This window comes from Antechinus flavipes, chromosome 3 (genome assembly GCF_016432865.1).
Source record: "Antechinus flavipes isolate AdamAnt ecotype Samford, QLD, Australia chromosome 3, AdamAnt_v2, whole genome shotgun sequence".
Lineage (NCBI taxonomy): Eukaryota > Metazoa > Chordata > Mammalia > Dasyuromorphia > Dasyuridae > Antechinus > Antechinus flavipes.
Genome location: NC_067400.1, coordinates 151,520,857 through 151,536,669, shown reverse-complemented (window position 1 = coordinate 151,536,669; position 15,813 = coordinate 151,520,857). Strand labels below are relative to the sequence as shown.

Below are 15,813 nucleotides of genomic sequence, written 5' to 3'. Positions count from 1 at the left end.
TAGACCAGCAGAACTCAGCAATTATCAAGAGAAAGAAAAATATAATATTATTCTTAAAACCAAGAAAGGAGGGTAGCCTCCTTTTATACTATCAACAGCATTTATTTCAGTCACACTCACAATAGGAATTATATTATTTCAAATATCGATCAATATAGAAAATAACTCACTTTAGTAGCCTAAAAGACAAGTTCATTTTGAAGATTTTGTATGTTGTGTTATTTCTCAAACAGTAAAAACAAAAGCCCAGATTACACAGTAATAATCTCATTTCCACTCTGTAAACAGGGCTAACTTATCAAGCTGTCACTTAATCTCCTAGACCTAAAATGTGTCTCGAAAAACACATTATTATTTTCTTGTTCTATTAGAAATGAGAAAGTGAGAAACAGGTGCAGATCTTGAGTTTTGTGTCACTTGACATAACTAAATTTGCTCTTTAAAAAATGGAAACATACATTTTGGCACAGATTGACAGAACTTTAGACTTGAAAGGCACCTAAGAGATTTCCTAACCCAATCCATTTATTTAACTGATAAGGAAATTGAAGATCAGAGAAGGGAGATAATTTTTCCCAAGGTCACACAGCTAGTTAGCTGAGCAGAAACAAGAACTCAAATTGCATGAGTACCAATGCAAAGCTCTTGTCACCTTACTACAAAACAAACAAAAAAAAAAAACTTCAGAGAACATGCAAATGAATATATCTGTTACTAGAACTAATCCTCAAAGACATGCTGATACCAGCTTTTCACCAGATTTTGTTTGTTGTTTTTCCATGGTTAAGATAGTGCATATTTTACCCAACTAATTCTTTTTAAAAGTTTTTATAGTTCAATCAACACTATGTTTATGTATTCATTCTCACATATGGCATGTGCATTTTTAAAATAGTTCTAAAGTTTAAAGACTTTTCTTCTGAGATAAATATTTACAAGATATTATATATATATATATATATATATATATATGTATGTATACTTCCTGCTGGGATCATTGAGTTGGCTTTTTGTGACTTAAAACAAAGAGCTGAATCATTGAACTATAGAATTTTAGAGCTAAAAGGCACCATAGAGATCTAGTAGTACTAGTTAATCCAAATTATTTAAAATTCATTTATCAAATGAGCTCCCCTTACCATCCAATTGCTACTGTTTTTTAGAAATCAAAGAAAAAATTAGGATAAAATATTTCCTGGAGTTGAGACCTAGGTACATTGACCATGATCTTAGGATATGGATGTGCATAAGAAAGATGAAATACATGCTGGAGAGTGTGACAGCAGAGGGACAGGATCCTGACTGGCTGTGGTCACAAGCAGAAAAGAAGTTCAACTCAACAGTCTAATCCTAAAGAATGAATGGGTCAACAGAATGACAATAATTAAATAATATATCAAACTTATAGGATGCAGCCAAAGGTCTCTAAATGTTTATATAAGTAAAAAAAAAAAAAAAGCATGCAATTAAAAAAGGTAGAAAATGAACAAATTAAAATTCTCCAATAAATTACCAAATTAGAAATTCTGAAAACAAAGGATAGATGAATAAGACTGAAAGAAAACTATTGCATTAATAAATAAAAACAAAGACCTGGTTTTATAGGGGAAAAACAATAGATAAACCTTTAATTAATTTGATTAGAAAAATGAAAGAAAACCAAATTACCACTATCAAAATGAAAAGAGTAAATTCACCATCAATGAAGAGGCAATCAAAACAATAATTAGAAGCTATTTTGCCCAACTATACATCAATAAATCTGATGATCTAAGTAAAGAGGATGAGTATTCATAAAAATATAAATTGCACTTAATCCCATTTTAGAAAAAAGAAACTGAACGCGTCATCAATGAACTCTCTAAGAAAAAACAAGAACAAGGTACAAACTCAGAACAGCTACTTCTACTTCAAAGAAAAATGTTAAATGATCACAAGCTCCAAAGGAATTCTTGGAAGAGTTTAAAAAAAGATTTTGAAAACAAATTTAAAAAGCTGATAAGGAGGGAGGGAGAATAATTCAAGAAAATTATGAGAGGAAAGCCAAGCAATTTGAAAGAGATTCAAAAATTTAAGGAAGAAAATAATTCCTTAAAAATGAGAACTGGAAATGTGGAAGCTAAAAACTTTATAAGATACCAAGAAATAATAAAATAAAATCAAAAGAATGAAAAAATAGAAGATAATATGAAACATTTCATTGGAAAAACAACTTACCTGAAAACAAATCTAGGAGAGACAATTTAAGAATCAGACTATCAGAAAATTATGATCAAAAACAATCTAGATATTATACTTCAAGAAATCACTAAGGAAAATTGCCCTGAAGTTTGAGAATTAGAGGGTTAAATATAAATTGAAAAAAAAAAAAATCCAAAGATAACCACCTGAAAGAGATCATAAGATGAAAACTCACAGAAACATCATTGCTAAATTTTGAAGCTCCCAGGTCAAAGAAGAAAATATCACAACTAGAAACAAACAATTTAAATACCATGGAAATACAATCAAGATAACACAAGATTTAACAATTATTATTTAACAAGATTAAAAAACTGAAGGGCTTGGAACAACATATTCCAAAGAGCAAGAGAGGAGTTGGGTCTGCAACCAAGAATAATTTGCCCAACAAAACTGAATGTAATTCTGCAAGGGGCAATGTGGGGGATGTTAGGTATTTAATGAATTGGAGGATTTCCAGGTATTCTTGAGGAACAGATCAAAACTGAATGGAAAATATGACTTATAAGAATCAGAAGAAATATAAGGTAAATATAAAGATCAATTATAAGAGATTTAATAAGGTCCAACTGTTTGCTTCTCATGTGGGAAAACATTATTTGTAACTCTTTAAGAATGTTATCATTCAAAAAAAAAAAAAGAATGTTATCATTCTTAGAGTAATTTGAAAAAGCATATATAGATAGAAGATTTGAGATTGAGCTGAATGTGATGGATGATCCTAAAAAATAAAATTGGATAGGAAGAGGTAAAATGGAGCAATCACTGCATAAAAACAAGATGTGAAAGAACCAGTTCAGTGGAGGGCAAGAGATAGAGAGCTAGTAGTACTAAAACTGTATTCTTATCAGAACTGGGTTAAAGAAGGAAAGCACAATCAAAATGATTTCAGAAAACCCTTGGAAGGCTTTGTGAACTGATCCAAGGAGAAATGCACAGAACCAGAACACTGTACACAGTAACAGCACTGTCATATGATAATCAAATGTAAATGACTTAAGTTATTTTCAACAATAAAATGGAATTATCTGGAATCAAAGGACTCATGTTGAAAAATACTAAATACCTTTAGAGAGAAAGTTAATGAACTCAAAATGAAGATTGAAACATACTTTTTCTTGCATTTTTTTTTGTTTCTTTGGATTTTCTTCTGTAACATATTAAGTATGCCAATGTGTTTTGAATGATGTCACACACATAACTGATAGCAAATTGTTTACCTTCTCAAGGTGGAAAGGTCTAAGAGGAAAAAACAGAATTGGAAATTCAAAATGTTAATTAAAAAAATCAACATTTAATTGGGAAATATTTGAAAAAATTGGTTTTATATATATACATACATATATATGCTAAATGAAATGAGAGAACCAGGAGATCATTGTACATAGCAACAACAAAATTACAAAAAGATCAATTCTGATGATGTAGCTCTTTTTAATAATGAGATGACTGAGGCCAGTTCCAATGATCTTGTGATAAAGAGAGCCATCTATACCCAGAGAGAGGACAATGATACTGAGTGTGCATCACAACAAAGCATTTTCACTCTTTTTTTGTTTGGTTGCATTTTGTTTTCTCTCATTTTCCCTTTTTAATCTGATTTTTCTTGCGTAGGATGATAATTATAAATATATATACACATATTGGATTTAACATATATTTTAACATGTTTAACATATATTGGATTACTTACTATCTAGGGAAGGAGGTATGGGGAAGAGAAGGAAAAATTTGGAACACAAGGTTTTGCAAGGATCAATGTTGAAAAATTATTCATGCACATATTTTGAAAATAAGAAGCTGTAATAAAAAATGTTTTTAAATTAAAAAAAGAAGATAGGAGAGGTTCCTGAAGGGTGTTTGATAACTACTACCAGAATCTTGTTTTGGTATTAAATATAGTTTAAATGAACTCAAAGCAATTACTCTTACTTTGAGTAATTACTTGAGTAATTTAGTAAGAGTAATTACTTTGAATTTCATTCAATCCATATTTGCTATCTAAATTTTGGAAACCTGCAGGTAACAATGGGAAGTAAGAAGTATTTTAACTTCTCACCTTGACCAGTGAGTCAGAGAATATGAGTGAAATCATGGTCAGTATTTGAAAGGATAGCCAGGAAAGCTAATGACATCAGGAGAGAGCCAAGTCTCAATGAGAATAGGAAGATGAAAGAAAACAGAAAAGGTTTAAAATGAGAACAAATTTGTTACTTGTGAAGCAGACATTCCAAAGAATACAGCCAAAGAAATAGGTAGCTTTTAGAGGAGTTCATAGGGGGTAGAAAAGAAAGGAGAAATCAGTGAGGGACAGAAGACAGGAGTTCAGAATCACTGGGAAGGGGAAAGAGTATGATGCAGTGAGAGTTCAATAATCACTGAGGAATGAGTTCAGGTAGATAATCATCAGGTTTGATGATCTGAGCCAACTAGAAATCTTTCCAGGATATTAAGCAGCAATCTGTTAAATTTCAGGCAAAGTAACTGGTACAGTGGGAGTACCAGTAAGTCAAGGGGCTGAGAGGGAGTGAGATAGAATAGCTGCCATAACATGTAGAACATAAGGAAAAACCTTCCTTTGGTAGCAGGGACATGGATATAAAAATTTGCCCTTGTGTACCACCAATTTTTCAATTTTCTTTGGTCCATCTCATTTCCTAGGTTAGGACTTGCTCACTTACCCTTTTAACCCATACCAGAATTTTGGATTGGTGCCCCAGAGTGGTAATCACTTAGCTTTTATTCTAATATTTAGGGAATTTAGGAATTTAAGGAATAGCCCTTGTGGTTGAGTTCCCATCAACACTATGCTTCCAAACACTTTATTAATTTATTTCTCATGAATATAACAGCCACTAATACTCAAACTTCAATGAAACACTTGCTAAAAATATAAAGCAAATACAAATCTATATAATTTTCTATAGTTATACTTCCCCACTCCCCCATAATGCAGCATATCCACAGAGTGATTACATACACATCCAGGGCAGTTAGACATATATGTGGGAAGTATACGTGGCCAGGACAACTCACAACTGCATAATGTAAATTTAAATTAAAGTCTTTTGAGAGATGTAGTTTTTCAGTTTAATAAATGCACCCAGTGCTAAGCTGTGCTGACCCATAATGTCCTTGACTAACAAAACAACCAAACTAGTCCATCTACTGAACTACTTCTCTGATGCTTACTTAACTTCCAAAACATTCCCTTGCTTAGCTGCGCTTACTCCTCCACAGCAACTATAGTATTCATCATTTCTAGATTCAGGCTTATTAGTCAATGTTTTCAGCTACACTGGTGGTGTGCAAAAGACACTAACCTTTATATTAAAGGTGGGAAAAGCACCTCCAACTCTACACCCTTGCAGAATTTTTATATTTCTCTACTACCCAATAATAAATAGCAAGGGGATACCATGGGAATTTTTTGAAGAGAAGATAAGGTTTAAACAGCTATTATGGTGAATGAGATAGAGAATCAATTATGGAAGAGTAAAAGAATTACCTCATGGCAATGAGGATCCATTTACCTCTGTTGTAGCCTCAGTCAAGACATTTACATCACTTCTTATAAGCTTCATTCAGCATAATGTTAATTATGAAGTGGCAGAAAATAAAGAAATAATCCAGGATTGGAATTTGATGTGAGAAATGCCCTATTGATTGGTTTTGCTAAAATGATTTTTTTCATTTGTAATCTTTACGAAAAGTGATACCTTTCTGGGTAGCAGAGGAAGGAGAGATATATTCAGAAAAGAATGTAATGGACAGATTGATTTGGTACTGGTTTAAAAAATAGAGAAATCGATTAGTGAAACAAGTTAGGTATACTATATAAAGACATAAACCAACCTAATTGCTTTTAGTTTGATAAATTCAAAGAGTCCCAGGTAAGGACTTGATATTTAACAAGAACTGTTGAGAAAACAAAAATAATTTGACAGATATTAGGTTTATATCAATACTTTACACTATATATCAAGCTAAATTTCAAATGGATACATGACTTAGATATAAACAGCCATAGCATTAACAATAGAAGGATAAGGAAGAAATTATCTTTTATGTTTATGGATAACAGAACAGTTTATGAAAAAACAGGGAATAGAGAGGATTCATCAAAAATAAAAAGAACAATTCTGATTATATAAAATTTAAAAGTTTTCATACAAACAGAATTAAAGCACTCAAAATTAGAAAGTAATAAGCTCAGAAAAGTAGTTTTCTCTGTAAATTACCTCATTTCCAAGATATAAGAATAAGTCAATAAACATTTAGTAAGTGCTTATTATGCCAGGTACTGTGCTAAGTACTGGGAGAAAAAGAGGCAAAAGATAGTCATTATAATTTAGTGGGGAAGACAACATATAACAAATATATACAAAGCCAGCTACATACAGGATAAATAGAAATAATTATCAGAGAGAAAATACTGGAATTAAGAAGAGATTGGGGAAGGCTTCCTTTAAAGATGAGATTTTAGGTGGTACTTAAAAGGAAACCCAGGGAAATCAGTTGTGAGAGAAGAGGAGAGAAAAAAATGTGTAAGAATAAGAGTCATTCACCAATTGATAACAAGCAGTTTAAAAAAGAAAAGAAAGAAATCATAAGCAATCATATAAAAATATTCTAAATCACTAATAAAATTAGAGAAATATAAGTCAATACAATTTAAGTTCATTCTTATAACAGAATAGCAAAGATGAGAGTTTAAAGCTTCTTAAATAAGTTAAAAACAATCCCATCTTATACAAAATTCCACTCTTTTGACAGAAATATCTATATCTTCTTCTAAACTATCATATAATATTAATATAACATTTATTAGATTCATAGAGATATGATACTTCTAATAAGGTCATGTTTATCTTATTTCAGAAGTAACATTACTTGTGGGGCATCATCTCTGTAGTTAGCATAGAGAATTGAGCACTGAACCTTGAATGAACCAGGAAGATCAAAAATCTAATCCAGCCAGATATTAATTAGTTGTATTACTGGGCAAATCATCTAATTTCCTCATCTTTAAAATGGGAATAATAATAGCACCTATCTCCCAAAGTTGTTGAGAGGCTAACATTTATAAAGTACTATAACTAAGGTTATCTATTAAATCAAATAGAAAATTTCTTCCTTTTCTTCCTCAAACTTGTTCTGTACTCTGAAGAACAACTTTTTATTTTTGCCTTCAGACCATCTGTTTGTTTGATTGCAATTGTAAGCTCATATATCTAGTATTTTTAAGACAAGCATATAATATTTTCATTTTATAGCTCATTTTATTGATGCAATAGCAAAATTCCCATATGTTGTGATCAAGCAAATAACAATTGTGCTTAAATGTAATGTGGCCTGACCTTAAATTCCTAAATACTTTTCATGATTCATAGAACAAAATAACTGATATTTTATATTTTTAGAGATGAATAAGTTAATTGACCTTTACTAGCTCCAATATAACTAGCTCAATCTGATCGACCACCTTCCCTAGGAGTAGTATCAAGGACTACTTTTGTATAGGCTTTTAATAAAGCAGATCATTCAGCAGTAAAAGTAGGATCTCACTAATGAGTAGACTTCTGTGTGCAACATGCTACATGGAACAATCATCTTCTGTGTTAAAGGTGTAATATTACTTTTAATTTGATCATTGGAAATTATTTTCATAATATTTAATATTTCATAAAAATACAAAGTAAAACCATATGTACAAATATTTTATTTTTCAATTTTAGGATGAAGAGGGAAAAAATTGGCATCTAAAGGTAAAATTTTATTTTATATGCTTTTTTAGGAGTATTAATAGAAAAAATTCAAAGTAAATCAAGCTAAGCAATTAAAAATCTGATTTCCAACTACCCAAAATAGTAGGAATTTGTCAACACTAATATTAAACTTCCTTTTAAAAAAAAGAAAATGCTAGTTTTTAAATACTTTAAAATCATGCTCAACATCTAATCAAACCAAAAAGACCATCTTAAAAATGGATTTTTCCATTGTTGTGACATAATTTTTAAAAATCCATCAGACTAGAAGAAAACATTGTATAAAGTAAATTCAGAAGAGATCAGTTGTAATGGCTCTAATATAATAATGAAACATCCAAGATGTTTAGAAGCTAAATGCAACCCAGATTAATTATAGTATCCCTCTTGAAAACTTGTGGTCACATGTGAAAATTTTACATATGAAATTAAATTCAGTGAACTCATTTACTTCCCACGTGAATTCAATCTGCAAATCTTCTGCCATACCTGGCAATCTTTATTCAGTATTTTAATAGAAAGGAAGTTACAGGTCAGAGTTGAAAATCACTGGCAGTAATGAACACTGATACTAAGAGTCACATTGTTGTTAGTCTTATCAGACTCATTGTACACAATCAAATTCTCCAGATCCGAATTTTTTTTTCAATGTCTCAACTAAAGCTTTTAGTTTTAGTATTTCCAGGATGCTGTGATTCTAAATGGCACAAAGAAACACAGTAACCAAAACCAAAAAACAAACAAACAACCAAAAAAAACCTCACCTCAGATAAATAACTTTCTCCCCTTTAAAATCAATTAAACATTTTTTTGTGGAACTGAATAAAAATAAAAATCTGTATTTAGCAAGAAGTGGCTTCAAAATTTATTTATCCAACCTTATGATGCAAAGCAGCAGTAATAAAAACTTCAGTACTCAGGTAATTACAATGATAAACCACAATTCCAGAAGACTAAGTATGAATGTGCTATTCACCTCTTCCCAAAGAAATAACTGAATTTTTAATTCAGAATGAAACATCCATTTTTAAACAAGATCAATGTGGGAATTTGTTTTGCATATTGGTGATGGGGGGGGGGAGATATTTTTCCCTTTTTATTCAAGTGAGGGAACTGAAAAGGAAAGAAAATAAATATGTGTAAAATAAATGTTTCATATCCAATCTTTTTTTATTCTTTGTATTCCAATCTATTCATGTTTGTTAATAATTAGTTTCAAAAGAAAAAAGAAAAGTTAATTTTTTTAAACTTTACTTTTTCAAGGTCTTTGATAACCAGGTTGTTTGCTAGTTAATTTTACCTTAAATTGCGCATTTGGAATGAGTAACAATATAATACCTATATGATAGTTTAAGCACTGTTAGCAACAGGGACAGAAGAAATGCTAAGATTTTTGCAGAGCAGCACAATCAGGGACTGGTGTAAGCAAAGGAAATAAAAGAGAACAACTTGGAATTCAGTAATCAGAGATGGGATGGCCCCAATTTGAACAAAACCAGCATATAACTAACATGAATAGAAGACAAAGAATCCACAAACACAGACAGTCCCCACAGTTCATGGCCAACCAAGAGACAGATTAACTATGTGCCCAGGGGCAAAAATAACTGAGTCATTTGCAGCAACAGCCTCAGTCCACAAGAATAACAAACATCATCACTACAAAACACATTGCATAAACAGGGATGTTTGCAAATATATTAAAGAACTTAATCACCACCTTACCAAAAAGTTAGGTGAGAATCTTTACTTAAAGCAATTTCCCTCATTCTCTGGAAAAATTGAAAAAAGCAACTTTTCTAGAACTTTCAACATGTTGAATAAATTTACTTTCTTTGAATTCTTTACTTCAGAAATAGAATCTTATTGTTAATTATTCAAAATCATATTGTCAGATTGCTTATTTTCCAGTGAATTATATAGTCAAAGCACTAAGATTGCTAAGTACAAATTTCTATAATGTGTTGTTTAATATTCAATAAGTAATTAGATAAATATATTAGACATTATTTTTGGTGAACAGTACTTGTGCAGTTTATAGTCTCAGTAGTACCATGATGTAATTTGTATAGCCAATCAAGAAAAATGAACAAGGTTAGTTAAAATATAGCCAATGGAATACTGGCAGAATAGCATTAATATTCTAATATGACCTAATGGCTTCCAATTTCTAGGGTCCTTTAAGAAAGAGGATATATAAGGAAAGAGACTATAAAATCAAACTGTGCAACACAGTCTTCAGTTACCTTGGATGCTAATATTTCCACTTAAAAGTGAAATCTCTAAAATCTCAGGTTCAAATCTTTCAGGGACTAGAAATCACATGTGAAAAATTTACATCGTAATCTTAGATTGTTTCCATTCTGTACTAAGCAAAAGAAGTTACAGATTTTCTGAGTATACATGAAGAGTTTAGAGACTAGTTAATTCTATTTTCAGAGCTGCATTTTACCTCCATATCCCTCTCATAGTAGTGAGGCTTAAGTTAGTTTAGGTTATCCATAAACTAAATAACTCCTAGCTATTCCACTAGTATAAAAAAACAGATGATTAAGGTTTTCTGGTGGTTTGAAATATAGTTCTGATACTAACTATATGATCATGAGTAAATCACTTAACCTCCCTGAGCCTCAATTTCCTCATATGTAAAATGAGATTGATGACATATGTAGTATTTACCTCACATGATTGCTGGGAAGAGCAAATATGAATGTAGAATTCTAAACTTTGAATAACCATATTGTCAGATATTATTTTTAAAATTACATTTCTTTCTTTTACCTGGGGGGAGAGGGGGATTTTTCTTGTGATTTCATTCCCTTGTATAAGGAAGTTCAAATGTTCTATTCACGCAAGTTTTACTACATAATACTCTTAATAGAATTGCCCTGGATAATAGAGCTAGTATATGTCAGGACTAGATTACATTTCTTCATGGTTCCATCAAGCTGCCAATTTCATTATGGCTGAACTAATTCCAAAACCAAATTCTTGTTATTGATATATGTTGCAAGAATACAGAATAATTAAATTTGGCCTGAATTTCCATCACCTTGTATATATATCTAACAGGTACATTTTTGTTTGTTTTTATTTCCCCATATACAAATAGCCAGAAGGTAGATGGGTCCTCCCACACCTCCAAAGGGGTGGAAAAAGACAATGCACCAAATTGGATCTCACCCCAGCAAGAGTGGGAGGGCGGGTTCGAGGCAACCAGAACTCCAATGAGCTTTCTTTGCCTCATCCTAACAATGAAGCCAATTTTAAATCCAATCTTCAAAACCCTTTTCATTTAGGATGGGAAAAGCCAAGTAAATAAAATGACCAAGTGAAACAATGTAAGGATGGGATAACTCAACTAGACCACATTCAATTTTTCCGAAAACTGCATAGCAGTGTGGATTTAAGACTATGCAGTGTATAGTTTGTTCAAGGAATCTATCGAGATCCTAGCTAGGTTCATAAGGAATGGAATACACGTGCTATATAAGGGCTAAAAGCTAGAGAAAGGCGCTGTAAAACACATTGCATTACAAGAGTCACCGAAGAAAGGTCCATTCTCTCCTGACCAGTCTGCTAAACAAATAACTGTGAATTCAATGTGATTTTTACCACAGAACAGGATTAAAAAGGAAAAAAAAAGCAAGTTGGCCACTCTGCTTTTATGTGTATTGCTAAGCTGTTCCAGATGAAAATCAAGATTTTTTTCCCTCCAAGTCCTCACATTAAACAAGCCCAAGGGGCTACAAGGAACTCATTCCTTTGTAAGGCTCAATCCAAGGGACACTGAACAGATTCCCCAAACCAGCAGGAAGCAGTGAGTTATCCATTTGGCATTATAGCTATAAACGCACTTCAGACTCATTAAGAGGAATTTATCCTTTGATTTAAAAATAAACAGACGCACACTCAGTACCAAGCTGCATCACACATTTAAAGTTTCCAGAACTTAGGGTTTTTAAAATCATATTCCAAAGAATTTTTAAAATGTGCATCACATTTCTCACCCCAAGACAGAAGTTTGTCACACGTGGAAGTTGAGGAGAATATGAAGGAGGAAAGGGAAAGATGGACGAAATCCAATTTGTGCTCTGACCAGATTTGTCTTTGTCAACCAGGTCTAAGGATTGCAGTGTAACTTTGTGAGGAGATCTGAACAAGCTTCGGACATTTCACAGTATACATAACCAGATTTAACAGCCATCGGCCTGATACTCAACTCTAGGGACTGAGATTTACACAAGTGTCCAGAAGAAGCTTCTCAACGCTGTCACCAAAGAGGGGGGATGGGGCCGGGATAGTTCGATTAAGAAGGAAAGGGGCTGGAGAATCAGAGTCCCTGATATTCCTCTGACGTAGGGTTAAAGGAGAGCAAAGGAAAAGTGTCCTCCCATGCTTGCGATGCCCCCGGAATCCAACAGGGCAACCGAAGTCCCCTACTATTGTTAGGTTACAGCCGTGTCCACCAGCTCAGCCCAGAACCTCCGGCTTCCAAAAAGCCCCACCCACCACTACCCTATCTCGGACCAAAGCGAAGCCATCCTCACCTGTCCCATACCCCCACACCCCACTTCCAGGGGCCGCTCAAGGTCCGATCTCCTCCTCAGCCCTTCACCACCACCACCCAGCTTTCCCCGTAGCCAAGCGACTTCTACAAGTTGCTGCAGCGGCAGTTGCCCTCGCTCTCCCCACACCCATGCCTGCCTCCCCTCATCGAGGACAAGTCCGATGCCCTCCACTTCCTCCGACCTGGCCTCCCAGCCGCTCCCCCCTCCACACCTCCTCCCCACTCTTCATTGTTCCCCAAAACAGCTCTTACGTCTCGGGACTGGAGCTGGAGCCGGACTGGAGCTGGGGCTGGGGCTAGAGCTACCGCTGCACTCCAGCGTCCGGGGCTCGGGTTCCCGCTGCTCTCCCCGCTCCTTCTCCTCCTCTTCCTCCCCCTCCCCTGCGCCGCGGGCCCCGGGCTGCTGAGGGAGGCGGCGGCGGCGGCTGCTGCTGCTGCTGCTGTTGTTGCTGCTGCTGCTGCTCGCGCGGCTCCTGGGCTGGGGCTGCAGCGGCTGCTTTCTATTAATACTCCCGGGTACTGCTGGCTCTCGTCTCCGGCGCACAAGTAGAGCTGGCAGGGGCCGGCGGAGGTCCGAGCCATTAAAGGGTTCCCGGGAAAGGAGGAGAAGGGGAGGAGCAGGAGGACGAAAGACGAGGGGAGGAGAGGGAAGGTAGCGGGCTCAGGGTCGCCATGTCCGGCTCGACGCCTAGGCAAACACCATTTGCACGGGAGAAGCCCTAGAGGCGGTGGCTATGGCTCTTTCCTTCCCCGCCCCTTTTTCCCTCCCCACCCCTTCAAATAAAATTAAAAGGCCGAACAGCGGCTGCAAAGACGCAGGCTACTGACTTGCCTCGGGTAGACCCGGCAGGCGAGCGGGAACTGAACTCAGCAGCCCCACAGCCGTGGTCGCCGCACCTCCCCGCCCCTAAGCCAGCCCCCTCCGAAGGAGGGAGAGAGAAAGAAGGAGAGGATGGGGGGAGGGGGAAGCTACGGTGGAGAAGAGAGAGGGAGAGGGAGAGCTACAGCCCCCTCCAGCGTTCGGCCCTGTTTCCAGCCAGGCTGCTTCCCAGGCGCCGCCCCGCCCCGCCCCAAGCTCCCAGGGAGACCCCAGGACACGCCCCGGGTCCTAGGGACACAGCTTGGGGGGTTATGCCAAAAGGAAGGTAAGAGGTGCCTGGGAAAGCTGTCGCCAAGCCGGAGCAGCTGGACTATGGAATCGTCCCCCATCCTTCCCACCCGGCACAAACAATGCTCCCCTCTCCCCGAAAAGACAACCCCCTTTCCTCCCAAGCTCCACGCGGGACTCCCCATCCCTAGTTCCTTGTCATAATTGAAGGTCCGGGCGACGCCACCCAGGAGTACATGAAAATGGGAGAGGGGAGGAGAGATTTGAGCCATTCTTTATACCTTTTAGGAGAAAGAGCCAGGTTTGCTGATTTAAAAAAAAAAGAAAACTAGCGAGGCTGATGAACAGGTAAAACTCGAGACCGCGTAGAGGTTTAAATAAAACAATTAAGTATACCAAGACCCTAAGATTTCTCCCAGTCTTTCTTTGTAATTTGAAGCAGCGTCCCACCTAGCTACCCACCGAAGTGTGCCTTCCCTTCCGCTGTCCCTAGAGACAGGAGCTTGTCTTTGCTGCAAAAGCAGCCGCGCCTCCCCTTTCCTCCACGGGCGCGCTCCGCCTCTTCTCGCGCCATTGCTACCTAAAGGCTGCAAAGGGGTTAATCCCGAAAGGATCAGCTGCCACAAAAGCCCGTCCCACCCAGCTGGAGGAGTCTTAAGTGGGCCCTAGGTCAGGCGTAACCAGTATTCCCAGCTGTTCCAACCCATTCCGGCCCTTCCTTCCTTCTCCTGGACTTTGCTGCAAGGAAGATTCGGCCGGTGGGAGGCACACCTGGATTCTTCCCCTTCCATCCCCCGTCCGTCACTCTCGCCCTAGCTATGAAATCTTGGTTCTCCCTCTGAAAGGTAGACAAAGTCCATATACTCGGTTTATTTTCTTTCCATGGGTGAGAGTGGACTGTTGACTAGAAACCTGTCGTACTCTGCCCCCAAGCATTTGCAAAGATCAGGTGAAATCCGAACAACCAGGAAGACATGCTCGCGTGGCCCGATTGACAGAAGAGAGATACAATTTCAGCAGATGCTGCCCTAAGTACTCACCCTTTAGACTGCTAACTTTACTGCCCCTCCGGTACCTTCTAGCATCCCGGTAGTATCTTTCCCCTTATCTTAACAGATAAGAGCCTTCTTGGCCTTAATTTTTTTTTTTTTTTAATCTGAAAGGTTCTTTGTGACAGTTCAAAATCTGAGCTTCAAGAGATAGAAATGAGAAAAACAAAAAGGCACCACCGGATCTCCTTCCCACCAAATCCACTAAAAGGGGGGCAGGTAGGTGGCGCAGTGGATAGAGCACCAGCCCTGAAGTCAGGAGGACCTGAGTTCAAATCTGGTCTCAGACACTGTCTAGCTGTGTGACCCTGGGCAAGTCACTTAACCCCAATTGCCTCAGCAAAAAAAACCAAAACAAATCCACTAAAAGGTCTTAGTTTTTTTTATGTGTTTACCTCAAAGACATACTGGACCTAAGATCCTGACTGTGACTCCAACTCAGAATTATAGACCCTAGACCGTTAGAGCATCTCCATTAACGAGAAAAGTTTTAATAAATGGGATAGTATTTATGTTTACCATTTCAGCCAACTTGCAGGTCCAGGAGAGTACTCCCTATTGGGGATGCTTAAAATTTACAGATTATTGAATGGTTCCAAAAGAGACTTTTCCATTTTACATCTCATTTTTTTTTACCCTCCTCATGTATGAAAATGCCAATGAAGAGAGCAAACAGTAGATCTAAGAAGTTCAACAATGAATCTAGTGGAACTGAGGCTCACAATATGACTGGGCCATTAGGTTAAGCTCAGGGGCTAGCCTCTCTCTCTAATTGAGTGGTTTTTAAAAATTATTCCAGGGATTAGCAGGAGTGAAGAAAAGGATACTTAAACTAGAAATCAAAAGATCTCTGTCATTAACTAGCTGATATGATGTTGGGTAAGATACCTGACCCTTCCAAGGCCTCAGTTTTCTCATTTGTAAAATTGGGGATTGAATAGGAATGTCTACAATACTATAGGGATTCCAAAAATTTGTATAATTTTTAATTAAATTGAAAACAATTTTAAAAGGTTCCTTCTATCAAGAGTTAAATATGGTATTAGGTAAGTACCAGGATACTCAAAAAAAAATCTT

The 15,813-nt window shown here is 36.5% G+C and overlaps 1 protein-coding gene across 1 annotated transcript in view; it reads right to left on the bottom strand.

Moving 5' to 3' along the window:
* Nucleotides 1-12,930, bottom strand: part of FARP1 (FERM, ARH/RhoGEF and pleckstrin domain protein 1) — a 299,358-nt gene extending 286,428 nt beyond the window's left edge. The window contains exon 1 of the mRNA XM_051984043.1: nucleotides 12,832-12,930. The gene's annotated coding sequence lies outside the window, so the exon portion shown is untranslated. The remainder of the gene's footprint in view (nucleotides 1-12,831) is intronic.
* Nucleotides 12,931-15,813: the final 2,883 nt, after the last annotated feature.